The sequence below is a fragment of the Heptranchias perlo genome, chromosome 2, assembly GCF_035084215.1.
Source record: "Heptranchias perlo isolate sHepPer1 chromosome 2, sHepPer1.hap1, whole genome shotgun sequence".
NCBI lineage: Eukaryota > Metazoa > Chordata > Chondrichthyes > Hexanchiformes > Hexanchidae > Heptranchias > Heptranchias perlo.
This window is the reverse complement of record NC_090326.1, coordinates 32,188,966-32,202,889: the sequence shown is the minus strand read 5'-3', so window position 1 is coordinate 32,202,889 and position 13,924 is coordinate 32,188,966. Positions and strand designations below refer to the sequence as shown.

At 43.8% G+C, this 13,924-nt stretch overlaps 1 protein-coding gene across 3 annotated transcripts in view; it reads left to right on the top strand.

Annotated features, from left to right (window-relative positions):
• LOC137336684 (F-actin-uncapping protein LRRC16A-like) overlaps window positions 1–13,924 on the top strand; it is a 371,070-nt gene that overhangs the window by 100,170 nt on the left and 256,976 nt on the right. The gene's annotated exons all lie outside the window — the stretch shown is intronic.

Here is a 13,924-nt window from a genome sequence, read left to right as displayed (position 1 = left end):
TGGGATGGGGGTGCGGTTATTTTAAAGTTTTATTTACTGACAGATATTGACTGGATTGAATATAATTTTTCAGTACATAAAACTTACAGCGAAGATCAGAAATTTTGTTCTAAATGTAGAATCCCTGAGTGACATTATTACGGAAGAGTAATAATAGAATGGAAGTCTGCAAACATTTGTCCAACACATTGAGTCTTTGATCTCAGCTATACCTTTGGGGGAGATGCTTGAGTGGAGAACAGATGTTCCCCATACGTGAAGGGAGAGAAAATGGAAGAACCAGTCACCCTGGATTGATCCTGCATTCCATGTAATGAATGTAAAGCAGCACTATTAGAGAATGGTGAGAGCGGCAGTGTTGGGGAGATTCAAGGGAAAGGAAGGAAGATAACATCAAAAAAATTAGCTCCCCAACATTAAAGTCACTTAATATTTATCCCAATTCATTTTTAACTCTGCAAAAGGCTTTTGCACCTTGATGTATTCTCCCTGTGAGTTCGTAATGTGTGAAGGATGTGGAGCTTTGACAGGGCGGATTAGAAAGAATTCTGCTGGATAAGACATTCCTGGAGTGTTTCTACCTGCTTAGAAGACAGAACTCCTAAGGAATGTGGCTGTTCCTTCATTTTGGCTGGCATCCAGGACAGAAAATTAAAATGACTATTTTTAATAAAATGCATTAAAAATACAGATTTTAAAATGAATATGCATAAGTAATTATACAAAGTTACTCTGGAGGTTTTATTCAAGTCAACTGAATATGTGTGTATTAACTGTCTTCTGTTTGAAAAATGTGCTTTGAAAATTCATAAAGATCACTTTGGCAACTCTGATCTAGGCATTTTTGAGTGTCAGCTCGGCCCAGTTGGTAGCACTCTCACCTGAGTCAGCAGGTTGTGGATTCACTCCACAATTTGAACCTTTGTTCTTGGCTGACACTTCACTGCAGTGCTGAAGGAGTGCTACACTGTCGTTGGTGCCATCTTTTAGATGAGATGTTAAATCAAGGCCCTGTCTGCCAGTGCAGGTGAGAGATCCACCTGGAGCAGACGGGCTGCTTTTCGAAGAAGAGCAGGGAATTGTCCCGTGTTCTCGCTAACATTCCTCTCCTAGTCAACGCCACAACAAACAGCTTAACCTGTCAGTCATTTGATATTCTATGGGTCCTTGCGGTGCTCAAATTGGTTGTTGCGTTTGCCTAGATAAGTGACTATGCTTCAAAAATAATTCATTGGATGTGAAGCGCTTTGAGACTTCCAAAGGATGTGACAAAGTGCTGCGTAAATGCAAGCTCATGACTTTTCTGCAGAATTGCACAAAATATATAGAACAGAGCACAAAGAATGTGCCCAGTCGGTAAACATTTACTTGAGCAACAATGCCATTGTAGTTATCCTGAGCAGAAGGTCAGTGGGTTTGCTGCTTCAGGGGCCATTCATTATGAATGGAAATGATGTGAAGCTTTATTACAATGTGCCAGAATAAAAGATTCTTTGTACTCTGGAGCTAGAGGCAGCTCTTTCTTCTGTACTTTCTTGTACTCTGAACTGTAGAAAAAAAAGGTGAGGTTTATTCTAACAGTACCTCAGTGGCCTCATAGGCCTTGGTTTCCAAAACCGTAAGCTATTTTTCAAGTAATGGCCCTCTAGCCATCCACACAGGGATTATTTACTCCCTTAGTTAAAGGGAAGCTGTACCCAGATCATGCAGCTTCCACCTGCCGAGGATAAACCTCTTCAGTCTGCCAAAGCACATGATTGAAGCAGCTCCACAATCTCAGCCATGTTTGCTTTTTGATGCCAAGACAAAGGTATGGTGTTCCTCTTTCTCTCCTCCCTCTATTTGTGGTATCCCAAATATTCTACTATCCTTGTGTCACACTGCACTGAGCAGTCATATTGGTTACTTACCTGGCTATTGAATAAGTATAGGCAGAGCGTTAGAATGCTTTTGTTTGCCTGGAGTACAGCAGAGAAGTAAAGAACCAACAACTTCCATATATGTAACGCCTTTCACAACCTTGGACCATCCCAAAGCGCTTCACAATTGTAACGTGGGGAAACACAGCAGCCAATTTGCACACAGCAGCCAATTTGCACACAGCAAGGTCCCGCACACAGCAATGAGATAAATGACCAATTAAACTGTTTATTTTAGTGGTATTGGTTGAGGAAAAATCTTGCCCAGGACAATGGGAGAACTACCCTGCTGTTCGTCGAATAATGCCAAGGGATCGTTTATGCCCACCGGAGGGCACATAGGATCTTGGTTGAACGTCTCATCCAAAAGACAGCACCTCCTACAGCGCAGCACTCCCTCAGTACTACACTGAAGTCTCAGCCGAGATTGTATGCTCAAGTGTCTGGAGTGGGCTTGAATGCCTGACCTTCTGACTCAGGTGAGAGTGCTACCAACTGAGCCAAGGCTGATGCTTCTAGTTGGACACTTGTGTGTATCTGGAGCCACAGAGCTCCAGAGCTGGGTGCTTGTGTGCCAAGAGTGCTGCAGTCCTCCATTGTATGTTTGCCTGGAGTACTCACTGGCCTCTGACTGCTGGTTATTGTTTTTTAAAGTATTTACATTTTGTTTTCACATTTTCTGTGTTTTCTCCTCATTTCTTCTGAAGGCTTGTCCTAAGTTGCAGTTCCATGGTTGTCAGTCTCCAGTACCACAATCAAGTGACCTTTCTTCATATGTAAGCTGAAACAGTGAGCATTGGCAGGATATTAGATGGGGGAGGTGAGGGAATGAAGAAGTCAAGTCCATTCCTGTTCTCATTTAACAATTGCCCAGATTTTCCAGAAGGGGTCATTAGATGGTGATCAGGAGCAGGAAACTGTCTCAATTGCATTGTTCAAACTGCCACCCCAGTGGAGATGAGCTAACTCAGCACAGACTTGACATTGAATCTGGAGACTTTCTGCACCATACCACTCACTTGGGTGATGAGTTGATGGGTCAGCACCTTACAGTTACGACAAACTGGTATTCTATTTCACTGGCTTAAATATTCAGCTGTCTGGAAGGTCATTGATTTAATTCTAGAGCCAGGGAACTTATGAAATTGGCTTGTCTTATGCATACAACTAGGCAACATGCCATTTTCATGAAGTGTGTCATGCAGTGCGATGGGATTAGAATTAAATCATTTTTTTTAACTGATTCTAAGTTGGCTGATCTCAACCAGGTTACTAGTAGGATTGCTGCAATTGGTCTGGGCTGGAGAACAGAAAAAAGAGCCAGGATTCGTGCTCCTGATTGCTAACCGTTGACCTCTGCAGAAAAAACACGTGAAGATATCACATGAGAATAGGATTGGACTTGGCCATGATGCCTCCTGACAGTCGTCAAGTCGGCTGATGCACGCTGTCTTGGCTGAGTTGAAAAATGGTCAGTTGGGTGAGGTACCGTGAGACTGTCCTGCTGCAAGGAACTAACACCTAGGGACATAGGAATTGCTAGATCCCAGTAGTCACATGATACAACAACAGTGGAGTTGTTGACTAATCATAGCAATCAATCTCTTATCAATTAGTCTGCAGCAGCCCAGACATGACGTGAGGGTTTTAAAACTCCAGTGGTGGAAAGCTTTGGGAACCATGGGTCCAAGGTCATCTGTTCTTCCCCACCCCCCCACCCCCCCCCCCCACAAGCGTGCTACACTTGCCACATGTGATGTCTCACCTGCAGGAGATGAGCGAGGAAATCGGCAAAATATTTAAAAATCAAACTCTACTATGTAACTACCTTTTTCAGGTGAAGTCGCTACTGACCCCCATAAATGATGCTATGTTACCCATTCATGCAAAATTGATAGCACAATTGGCATTAGAGCAGTATCAAAGATTGTGCATTTGGCAACTGTAAGAAGAATAAGGGGGCCACATACTGCTTGGATAATAAGAGTCTAAATGGGTTAGAGAAGCCGAGGGATCTGGGGATACAGATACACAAATCACTAAAAGTAGTGATGAAGGTTAATAAGGCCATTGTAAAAAAAAAGGCAAACCAAGCACAGGGGTTCATTTCTAAAGGGATAGAATTGAATTGAAAAGCAGAGAAGTTATGTTAAACTTGTATAGAACCTTGGTTAGACCTCACTTGGAGTATTGTGAACAGTTCTGGTCTCCATATTTATAAAAAGGATATAAAGGCACTGGAACTGGAGAAGGTGCAAAAAAAGATTTACTAGGGTGATACCAGAACTGAGAGGTTATACCTATCAGGAAAGATTGAGCAGGCTGGGGCTCTTTTCTCAAGAAAAGAGGAGACTGTGGGGTGACCTGATGGAGGTCTTCAAGTGTTTGATAGGGTAGATGTAAGGAAGATGTTTCCACTTGCGGGGGAGACCAGCACTAGGGGCCATAAATATAAGATCGTCACTAATAAATTCAATAGGGAATTCAGGAGAAACTTCTTTACCCAGAGAGTGGTTAGAATGTGGAACTCACTACCACAAGGAGTAGTTGAGGCGACTAGTGTAGATGCATTTAAGGGGGGAAGCTAGATAAACACGAGGGAGAAAGGAATAGAAGGATATGCTGATAGGGTCAGTTGAAATAGGGAGGGAGGAGGCCCGTGTGGAGCATGAACAATGGCATGGACCCATTGGGCTAAATGGCCTGTTTCTGCGCTATGTTTCTTTGTAATTCTCTGTATATTCTTGTATCTGCTTTTTGCTAGCTGATGCGGAGTCTTTGGGGAAACTTCCCTTGCTGTGTGGACTTGGGAGTTATGTAATAAATCTGAACTCGTACATGAGATCAAAGTGCTTTTTGCAAACTCCTATTCTCTGCCTCGTCCCCTCTGACCTCTTACCCCCGACCTGCCCCCAAGCAACTTGGAGGACAGTTGAAGACTCTTCTGGGAGGTGACACTGCCATCTAGTGGAAGTGGTGAAGATGGGCAGAGCTGACCAAAGATAGGGATTTGTCTCTTTTTCCATCGTGCTACGTGAAAATATACATTATTTCAGGATGGAGTGTGTCCTGCAGCACTGTGGGATCAGAGTTAAATGCATTTTTGTTGATATAAACAGGCGCAAGACTTGTATACTTATAAGATCAGCTGCACAACTATATTGGTAGCTTTGCTCTCGAAAAAATGGACTGCTTGGGCTTATCAGATTGTTGTTCTTCTCTGTGGTGGAAGAATCCAGCTGTGCTTCAGCCACTGATGAATGTGATGTTCCCAATCATTTGGAACAGCTCAGCAGTTCTATCCTACTGTGCTTCCTAGAAACTTAAAATGTAGCATTTTCACTAAACTATGAAATGGGTTGGGGGCAAATGTTTGATTCCAAAATGAGAGCTGCTGATCTAAGAAACCTGTTCGGTAGGCCAGTCATTGGTCTTGAGCCTTGTTACAGATACTGGTTAAGATGGGTGAATGTTGTCCCAATTCAATTCATTTTAAACAGTTTGCTCATTTCTTGCTTCCCCCCCCCCCCACACCTCTTTTTCTCCTCTTCTCTTCTCCTCTTCTACCAGGTGTTTGGCTATGCTTCTGTGCTGGGTTCTAGCTAACACCGTGTTCAAGTTGCCACATTTCACACATGAGCCTAGATAGTGAATGATGGCAGGTTACTCGACTGTGGGAAGCATCACAGCCAAACCAGGAGTCTAGACATTTCCCAACAGCTCACTGGATAGGGATAGGATTATTTTTTTTCACTGTACATCTTGGTCTGGGGCACTGATGTGATGTCAAATGCCTTTACTATCACTCTGGCAAAAATCAACCATTCCAGCATAGGCTAAGTATTGGGCCTGGGACCTCAATGGTCTGTATGACTCAGTTTCACGCTGGACAGTGCAATTCTCAACTGTGCAACGGACTCTGGATTAGAATTTTTTTCAAAATGTCATACCATCAAGATATGGTATGTCACTGCTGGGGAATGGAACTTTGCTTCATCAGTAGCTGCATCAAGTAGTATTGGAAATAACCAAATGCAGGGTAAAACTCCCTCCACTCTGCCCCAACAGTGTACTTTAACTCTAGCAGTCCCTTCTCTTCTCCACCCCCACCTCAGAAATGCAACCCCTCTTGTACTAGGATGATCAATCCTATTTCACCACTAGCCATCATTTTGGTATCTCTCTGATTGCCAAATGAATTGGTGTTGTGAGCTGGGATCCCCTGGTAATTGGGTTGAGACTACCCAAATTAATTTTACTTCAGTGCCTTGTAGGGGGTCAGAGAGAAGAGTTTATCCCATCAGTCTTGGCTAGATTTCGATCAGAAGTCCCAGGAGAGATGGTGCATTCTTCTAACCCATTGTGCCATTCTGTACCCCATTATGATTGCTCATTATGGTTCGGGATTAAATTGCTTCAAAGAAGGTAAATCTGAGGTAATTGCTGGCGAGAGTGAATATTTAACTTTTAAGATTACCTTTTCTGCTGTATTTAAAATAAAGTCTCTACAAAAATGCTGAATTGCCAAGGCTGAAATTAAGTTGAAATTGTTGCCATAAAAAAAGGGGAGTTTGATTGACAGAAGGAGACAGACATTTTAAATATGGGAGCCTGTGTTTGTAAATTTTAAAAACAAATATTGGCCTTACAAAGCCCCATCCAGTGGTGACTTTTTAAAACAAAAAGAAAATTCTTCCTATTTCCCCCCATATTTGGCACATTTATGGAGTAAAGACATGTGCCATTTTTTTTACAAGCACTTAAGGGCGTGCACACTTCATTTTCTTAGTCTAGCCAATTCATTGCACAGCACATAGAAGATAATGGTGGCTACTTGTTGAATTATAAGGCAGTAATCCAATTGAGGGGCTAAAATTACAATTCAACCACAGGATACAGGGGTTGAATTTGTGAAGTAAGTGTGCAGCATTTTGGAGTTACTTTTGACTATACATTACAGGAAAATTCATTGGTTTCACTATAATTGTTTGTGCATTACAATAAAGCATCTCATTGTGTTGGTTCTATAATTATTCGTTAAAGTATCCCAATATGTTGCTAAGCACATATACCACACTTAATCAGGGCTGCACTCAGGCTTTTATATTGCCAGCAAAAACATATTTTGCGACCCTCCAACTTCACTTCACAGAGCCGTGTTAAAAACAGAATGCAAAGTCAATTGCTAACTTCAAAAAAAGGTTTGTATGTTCATATTCAAATGGGAGTAACCCATTTTAAATTGTCAATCCTAAATCTTCTGTGGAAAAATGAAGATTGTGGCTCCGAAAGCTCAGTAGACTGCAACAAAGTCTTTTTACCCGTGTGACACGAGTTGCTTTTACATTGTATGAGACGTACGCTAGCCCTGGTAATTCTCAAACATATTCGGTCTTCGCGTAGCTGGTTGCAATCTTCAATAGAAAACTGCAAGACCTGTTAAAGCCGTTAAGTAGGAAGACCTGTTTTTTGCCGTCTTCCTGGTTGGTAGTTTTACATTTGGCTTACAGCCAGCTGAACGAGACCCATGCTCCTGGGAGCCGATGATACTTGCACGAGTTTCGCGGAATGTTAAAGCAGCTTTGCAGCATCAAATCAAGGCAGTGAGGGGAAGAAATTGGTCCACGTTGGATCCACGAAAATTGGGAGCAAAAGGGACGAATTTCTTGTGGCTACATCATCAAGGACGGCATATTGGCCTCGGACGATATTCAGGCCATCTTAAACCGGCTTTAAACCCCATGCCTCTGTTAATGAGGGCCTTAACGCCTGTTTAAGGGCCCCTTCGAGAAATTGGGCAGTGCTGATTGGAGCAGCTGGAAAAAGAATTCCGAAAGCATTTTGACTGATTATTGGGAACCCAGTAGCCAGATAGCACAATCTCCGAGTAATAGACAGTAAATATAAAACAGCAGCAGTTGTGTTTCACACAGTGTGACACCATTAACATTGAAAATACCTATCAGTGCCAGCTAAGGAATCACAGGTTCTGCAGGTACAGATAGATTATCAATAAAACACGCTCCCCATGCACTGAATGTAATATATAATGGATCTTTCTTGGTTATCAACCACAGATGATATTCCAGTAAACTTGCCTTGATTACATGGCAGTTTTAGTGAAGACCTTGTTAGGTCTCAACTGCTTGACGCATTCCATTTGAGTTTCCTGTTACACCTGCTTGTGGCATTTATATATTTGAATCTTATCACCGATTCAGGTGATGGTTATAACCTGCTCCAGTTTTGTTCTTGCAGTTTAAGATGTCATCTAGACCCCTTGATGAAATTTTTGGCTGATTGCTGTTAGGGTTTCCATTATTCTCTATACAATCCTGCTACAGTTGCTCATTTTGGTCAGTCAAAATATAAATTCTTCATTTATACCTCTGGACATGTTAAAGCATGTTAAAACAGTTGGCAGAATGAAGTAATACTTGCAGATGGCTGCAGTAATTTAAAACATTGAGAATTTGAGAGCATGGCTGTTGGACTGGCTTGCAAGTTTTTGTTACGCTGTGACTTAATTTTTTTGAAACTGTTTATTTCACCTTATTGAAGCGTAGTAATTACAGCACAGAAGGAGGCCTTTTGTCTCATTGCACTTGTTCCTTGCACTTTCCCTGTATCCTTCTATATTTTTTTCCTTTTCAAATTGTTACCTAAATTCATTTTAAATTATGTTGTGGTCTCTGTCTCAATAGCCACTTGTGGTAAAATATTCCAGGCTCTCTCAACCCTCTGTTGTGGGGGGGGGAGACTCTTCCAGTGATAATCCTGAATTTATGCCCCCCCTTGTTACCAATTCCCAATCAGTGGAAACCCTTTCACGGTTTATTGCCTTGAAGTCTTTCATAACCTCAAAGGCCTCCGTTAGATCCCCTTTAACCTTCTCTGTTACAATGAAAAAAGCCCCAATTTTGGAGCCTTCTTGGTATTTGTTGTTTTGCCGAAATGTATTTAGAAACTTATTAGCATGACAAGTCTTTAATTATTAAAGATAGCAGCAAAACAGGTACTGTTGTTTTTGAAGGTTCCTGATCACCACTTATCTACGAAGGAGATGCCTAAATATTACAATTAAAGCATGTAATACATGTCATTGCCTATGAGAACAAGATAATTTCTTAAAGCAATTACACAATCCCTTGAAAAGAATGTAAATTCATTACACAGATGCATTTAATTTAATTTCAGCCAACGTCCCAGACTCTTCCATCACCTGAGTATGTCCTGTCCCACTGGCAGAACAGAGCGACCAGAGGTGGCGGTACAGTAATATACAGTCAGGAGGGAGTGGCCCTGGGAGTCCTCAACATTCATGAAATCTCACGGCATCGGGTCAATCATGGGCAAGGAAACCTCCTGCTGATTACCACCTACCGCCCTCCCTCAGCAACACTTGGAGGAAGCACTGCGGGTAGCGAGGGCACAGAATGTACTCTGGGTGGGGGACTTTGATGTCCATCACCAAGAGTGGCTCAGTAGCAGCGCTACTGACCGAGCTGGCCGAGTCCTGAAGGACATAGCTGCCAGACTGGGCCTGTGGCAGTTGGTGAGCGAACCAACACGAGGGAAAAACTTACTTGACCTCGTCCTCACCAATCTACCTGTCGCAAATGCACCTGTTAATGACAGTATTGGTAGGAGTGACCACTGCACAGTCCTCGTGGTGACGAAGTCCCGTCTTCGCACTGAGGATATCACCCAACGTGTTGTGTGGCACTACCACCGTACTAAATGGGATAGATTCAGAACAGATCTAGCAGCTCAAAACTGGGCATCCATGAGGTGCTGTGGGCCATCAGCAGCAGCAGAATTGTATTCCAGCACAATCTGTAACCTCATGGCCCAGCATATTCCTCACTCTACCATTACCAACAAGCCAGGGGATCAACCCTGGTTCAATGAGGAGTGTAGAAGAGCATGCCAGGAGCAGCACCAGGTGTACCTAAAAATGAGGTGCCAACCTAGTGAAGCTACAACTCAGGACTACATGCATGCAGAACAGCAGAAGCAAGATGCTACAGACAGAGCTAAGCGATTCCACAACCAACGGATCAGATCAAAGCTGTGCAGTCCTACCACATCCGGTCTTGAATGGTGGTGGACAATTAAACAACTAACAGGAGGAGGAGGCTCTGTAAACATCCCCATCCTCAATGATGGCGGAGTCCAGCACGTGAGTGCAAAAGACATGGCTGAAGCGTTTGCAACCATCTTCAGCCAGAAGTGCCGAGTGGAAGATCCATCTCAGCCTCCTCCCAATATCCCCACCATCACAGAAGCTAGTCTTCAGCCAATTCGATTCACTCCACGTGATATTAAGAAACAGCTGAGTGCACTGGATACAGCAAAGGCTATGGGCCCCGACAACATCCCGGCTGTAGTGCTGAAGACTTGTGCTCCAGAACCAGCTGCGCCTCTAGCCAAGCTGTTCCAATACAGCTATAACACTGGCATCTACCCGACGATGTGGAAAATTGCCCTGGTATATCATGTCCACAAAAAGCATGACAAATCCAATCCGGCCAATTACCACCCCATCAGTCTACTCTCAACCATCAGCAAAGTGATGTCGACAGTGCTATCAAGTGGCACTTACTCAGCAATAACCTGCTCACCGGTGCTCAGTTTGGGTTCCGCCAGGACCACTCGGCTCCAGACCTCATTACAGCCTTGGTCCAAACATGGACAAAAGAGCTGAATTCCAGAGGTGAGGTGAGAGTGACTGCCCTTGACATCAAGGCAGCATTTGACCGAGTGTGGCACCAAGGAGCCCTAGTAAAATTTAAGTCAATGGGAATCAGGGGGAACACTCTCCAGTGGCTGGAGTCATAGCTAGCACAAAGGAAGATGGTAGTGGTTGTTGGAGGCCAATCATCTCAGCCCCAGGACATTGCTGCAGGAGTTCCTCAGGGCAGTGTCCCAGGCCCAACCATCTTCAGCTGCTTCATCAATGACCTTCCCTCCATCATAAGGTCAGAAATGGAGATGTTCACTGCTGATTGCACAGTATTCAGTTCCATTCGCAACCCCTCAAATAATGAAGCAGTCCATGCCCGCATGCAGCATGACCTGGACAACATCCAGGCTTGGGCTGATAAGTGGCAAGAAACATTCGTGCCAGATAAGTGCCAGGCAACGACCATCTCCAACAAGAGAGAGTCTAACCACCTCCCCTTGACATTCAACGGCATTAGCATCACCGAATCCCCCACCATCAACATCCTGGGGGTCACCATTGACCAGAAACTTAACTGGACCAGCCATATAAATACTGTGGCTAGAAGAGCAGGTCAGAGGCTGGGTGTTCTGCGGCGAGTGACTCAACTTCTGACTCCCCTCCTGACTCCCCAAAGCCTTTCTACCATCCACAAGGCACAAGTCAGGAGTGTGATGGAATACTCTCCAGTTGCCTGGATGAGTGCAGCTCCAACAACACTCAAGATGCTCAACACCATCCAGGACAAAGCAGCCCGCTTGATTGGCACACCATCCACCACCCTAAACATCACTCCCTTCACCACCGGCGCACCGTGGCTGCAGTGTGTGCCATCCACAGGATGCACTGCAGCAACTCGCCAAGGCTTCTTCGACAGCACCTCCCATACCCACAACCTCTACGAACTAGAAGGACAAGAGCAGCAGGCACGTGGGAACAACACCACCTGCACGTTCCCCTCCAAGTCACACACCATCCTGACTTGGAAATATATCGCCGTTCCTTCATCGTCGCTGGGTCAAAATCCTGGAACTCCCTACCTAACAGCACTGTGGGAGAACCTTCACCACACGGACTGCAGCGGTTCAAGATGGCGGCTCACCATCACCTTCTCAAGGGCAATTGGGGATGGGCAATAAATGCTGGCCTCGCCAGCGACGCCCACATCCCATGAACGAATAATAAAAAAATAAATTTTAAAATTTGCTACACAAATCTAGACATTCTAAAAATATTGACTAAACTTTTTATTTGAAGGAAGCGGGTTTAATCCTTGGGGATTTTCCTGTATTGGTGGAAAATGAAATTGTGAACATTATGGTGTTCAAATGGTTTCCAGTAATTATCCTGTACAGGAAGTGAAATTTCCTCAATTAGGCCTGCTCGTCTGTCTCAGAAGATCATATTTTAAATAGTATGTTATGGAAAGACTAAATCAAATCCTTGGCATTTTGATTTGCATGTTTTTGAAATCAGTATTAAGCTCTCTTTCTCTCTTCCACCCCCCCCCCGCCCCCCCCCCCCCCCCCGACTAATGATCAGAAACTGGAAGATACTCTTTTGGCAAGGCTTGCCAAAGAATATTGCTCAGCAAATGTCAGACATGAATGTGCCCAGCTTTAATTCAGCAACAAACCCAGCTTAGAGGGCAAATTGACACATTTTTCTTTTGATGATGGATTAAAAGATAACACTGTGTGTACCATATGCGAGCCCTGTTTGAGACTACAGGTGCCATGACCTTGCATGTGATTTTTGCTTCTGCATGTTCATTAACGTTTCATCATATGGTTATGTGAATCGGTCTCTTGTGCACCAGCTAAAATTGAAAATCTTTTTTGGTCCGTGTCAGGAATTCATACACCCAACCAGAAAGGTCATTGTGCTGCATCTGGTGTGGCAAATTCTACCTCTGTGTTGAATTGCACATTGAAATATCTCCAGTTTAGTTACAAATACACAATAGGATGTGGATTTAAGCCGACTGGTTTGTTCCCCTCCCCCTACCACAATAAATTCCTGATGTGACCAGTGGGAAATGATGAGCCAAGTTTTTTTTTTATATCTTGTTTAGTCTGGGGGTATCACCGACCTTGCCCGTGTGCCTCTTTGACCTGGCCTGCAAAACCACCGCCAGTTTCTTCCTTTCTTTAGCCTGCTTGTTCACAAAACTGACTTGGAAACTTGAGCTCTTCAAAATTGCTGGACCAGGAAGTAGGGTTGCCAACTCTGGTTGAACGCATTCCTGGAGGTTTCATCACATGACCTCTCACCTTCAACATCCCCGTGCTCCTGCCATTGTTCGCCCGACGTGTCCACCCTTGCGTCGCACCACTTTCCCGTTCCAATTGGAAAATGATCGGACTCTTCGTTACCCAATTGGATGATTCTTGACAGTGGGTCAAACAGCCTTTTTCCTATGTCCAATATTTTTATCATTAAGAAATGAAAGTTTTCAAAGAAAATGGAAAAAAACACATTTCTTTTAATGCTCCTATGGTTTTTCTCCCGGGTGTTGCTCGCAGCAGTGTCCTGGGGATTAATCTTCAATTCTTGGAGACCCCAGGGCAATCCTGGAGCGTTGGCAACCCTACCAGGAAGACTGGAAAAGGCTGCTCTCTGGTTTTTGACCAACCAGGATGCAGCCTTTACTAGGCTTGGGAACTTTAAAATGCTAAAGCTTCCAAAACTTGGAAGGACCGGTTAAGAAAAGAATGGGAGACGAGGAGGGCCTGCATTTTTTCGTGCACAAGCGCTGGGATTTTTTGTATTTGGGGAGTTTTTTTGTGTGTGGGGATGTCACTTCTTTTGTGCAATGGGAGCTCGCACTTATCACACTATATGAGGTCCACCCACTGATTTCGACACTTGTAACCGGCCACCCAGCTTCAAAAGATTGGCCTAGTCGGTGAGAGCAGTTCTCACTGTGGCACTACAATTGGTTGTTAATTGAAAGGTTGCTGGTTGGAGCTCACCCAGGGAGGGCTGTTCCTGTTTTTGCTAAATAGGATTTGAGCAGCATTGCCAGAATCTTGAGAGTTGGTTGCCTGCCATTTTTTCATTGGGTAATGGTGTGGGGGGAGTATATGAAGATGGGGACATTAATATATCATGTATAAAATTTCAGTCCTGATATTAACGTCGTTCTTTATCTTCATGACCTGTCTGAATTCCTTTGATACAACCAGTGATCTGTGTACTAAAAAAAATGGTTAGTTTAATAAACCGTCTCTTTATTCCTGCTTTTGGTATCTGTACAGAAAGATCATTGTTATTACTA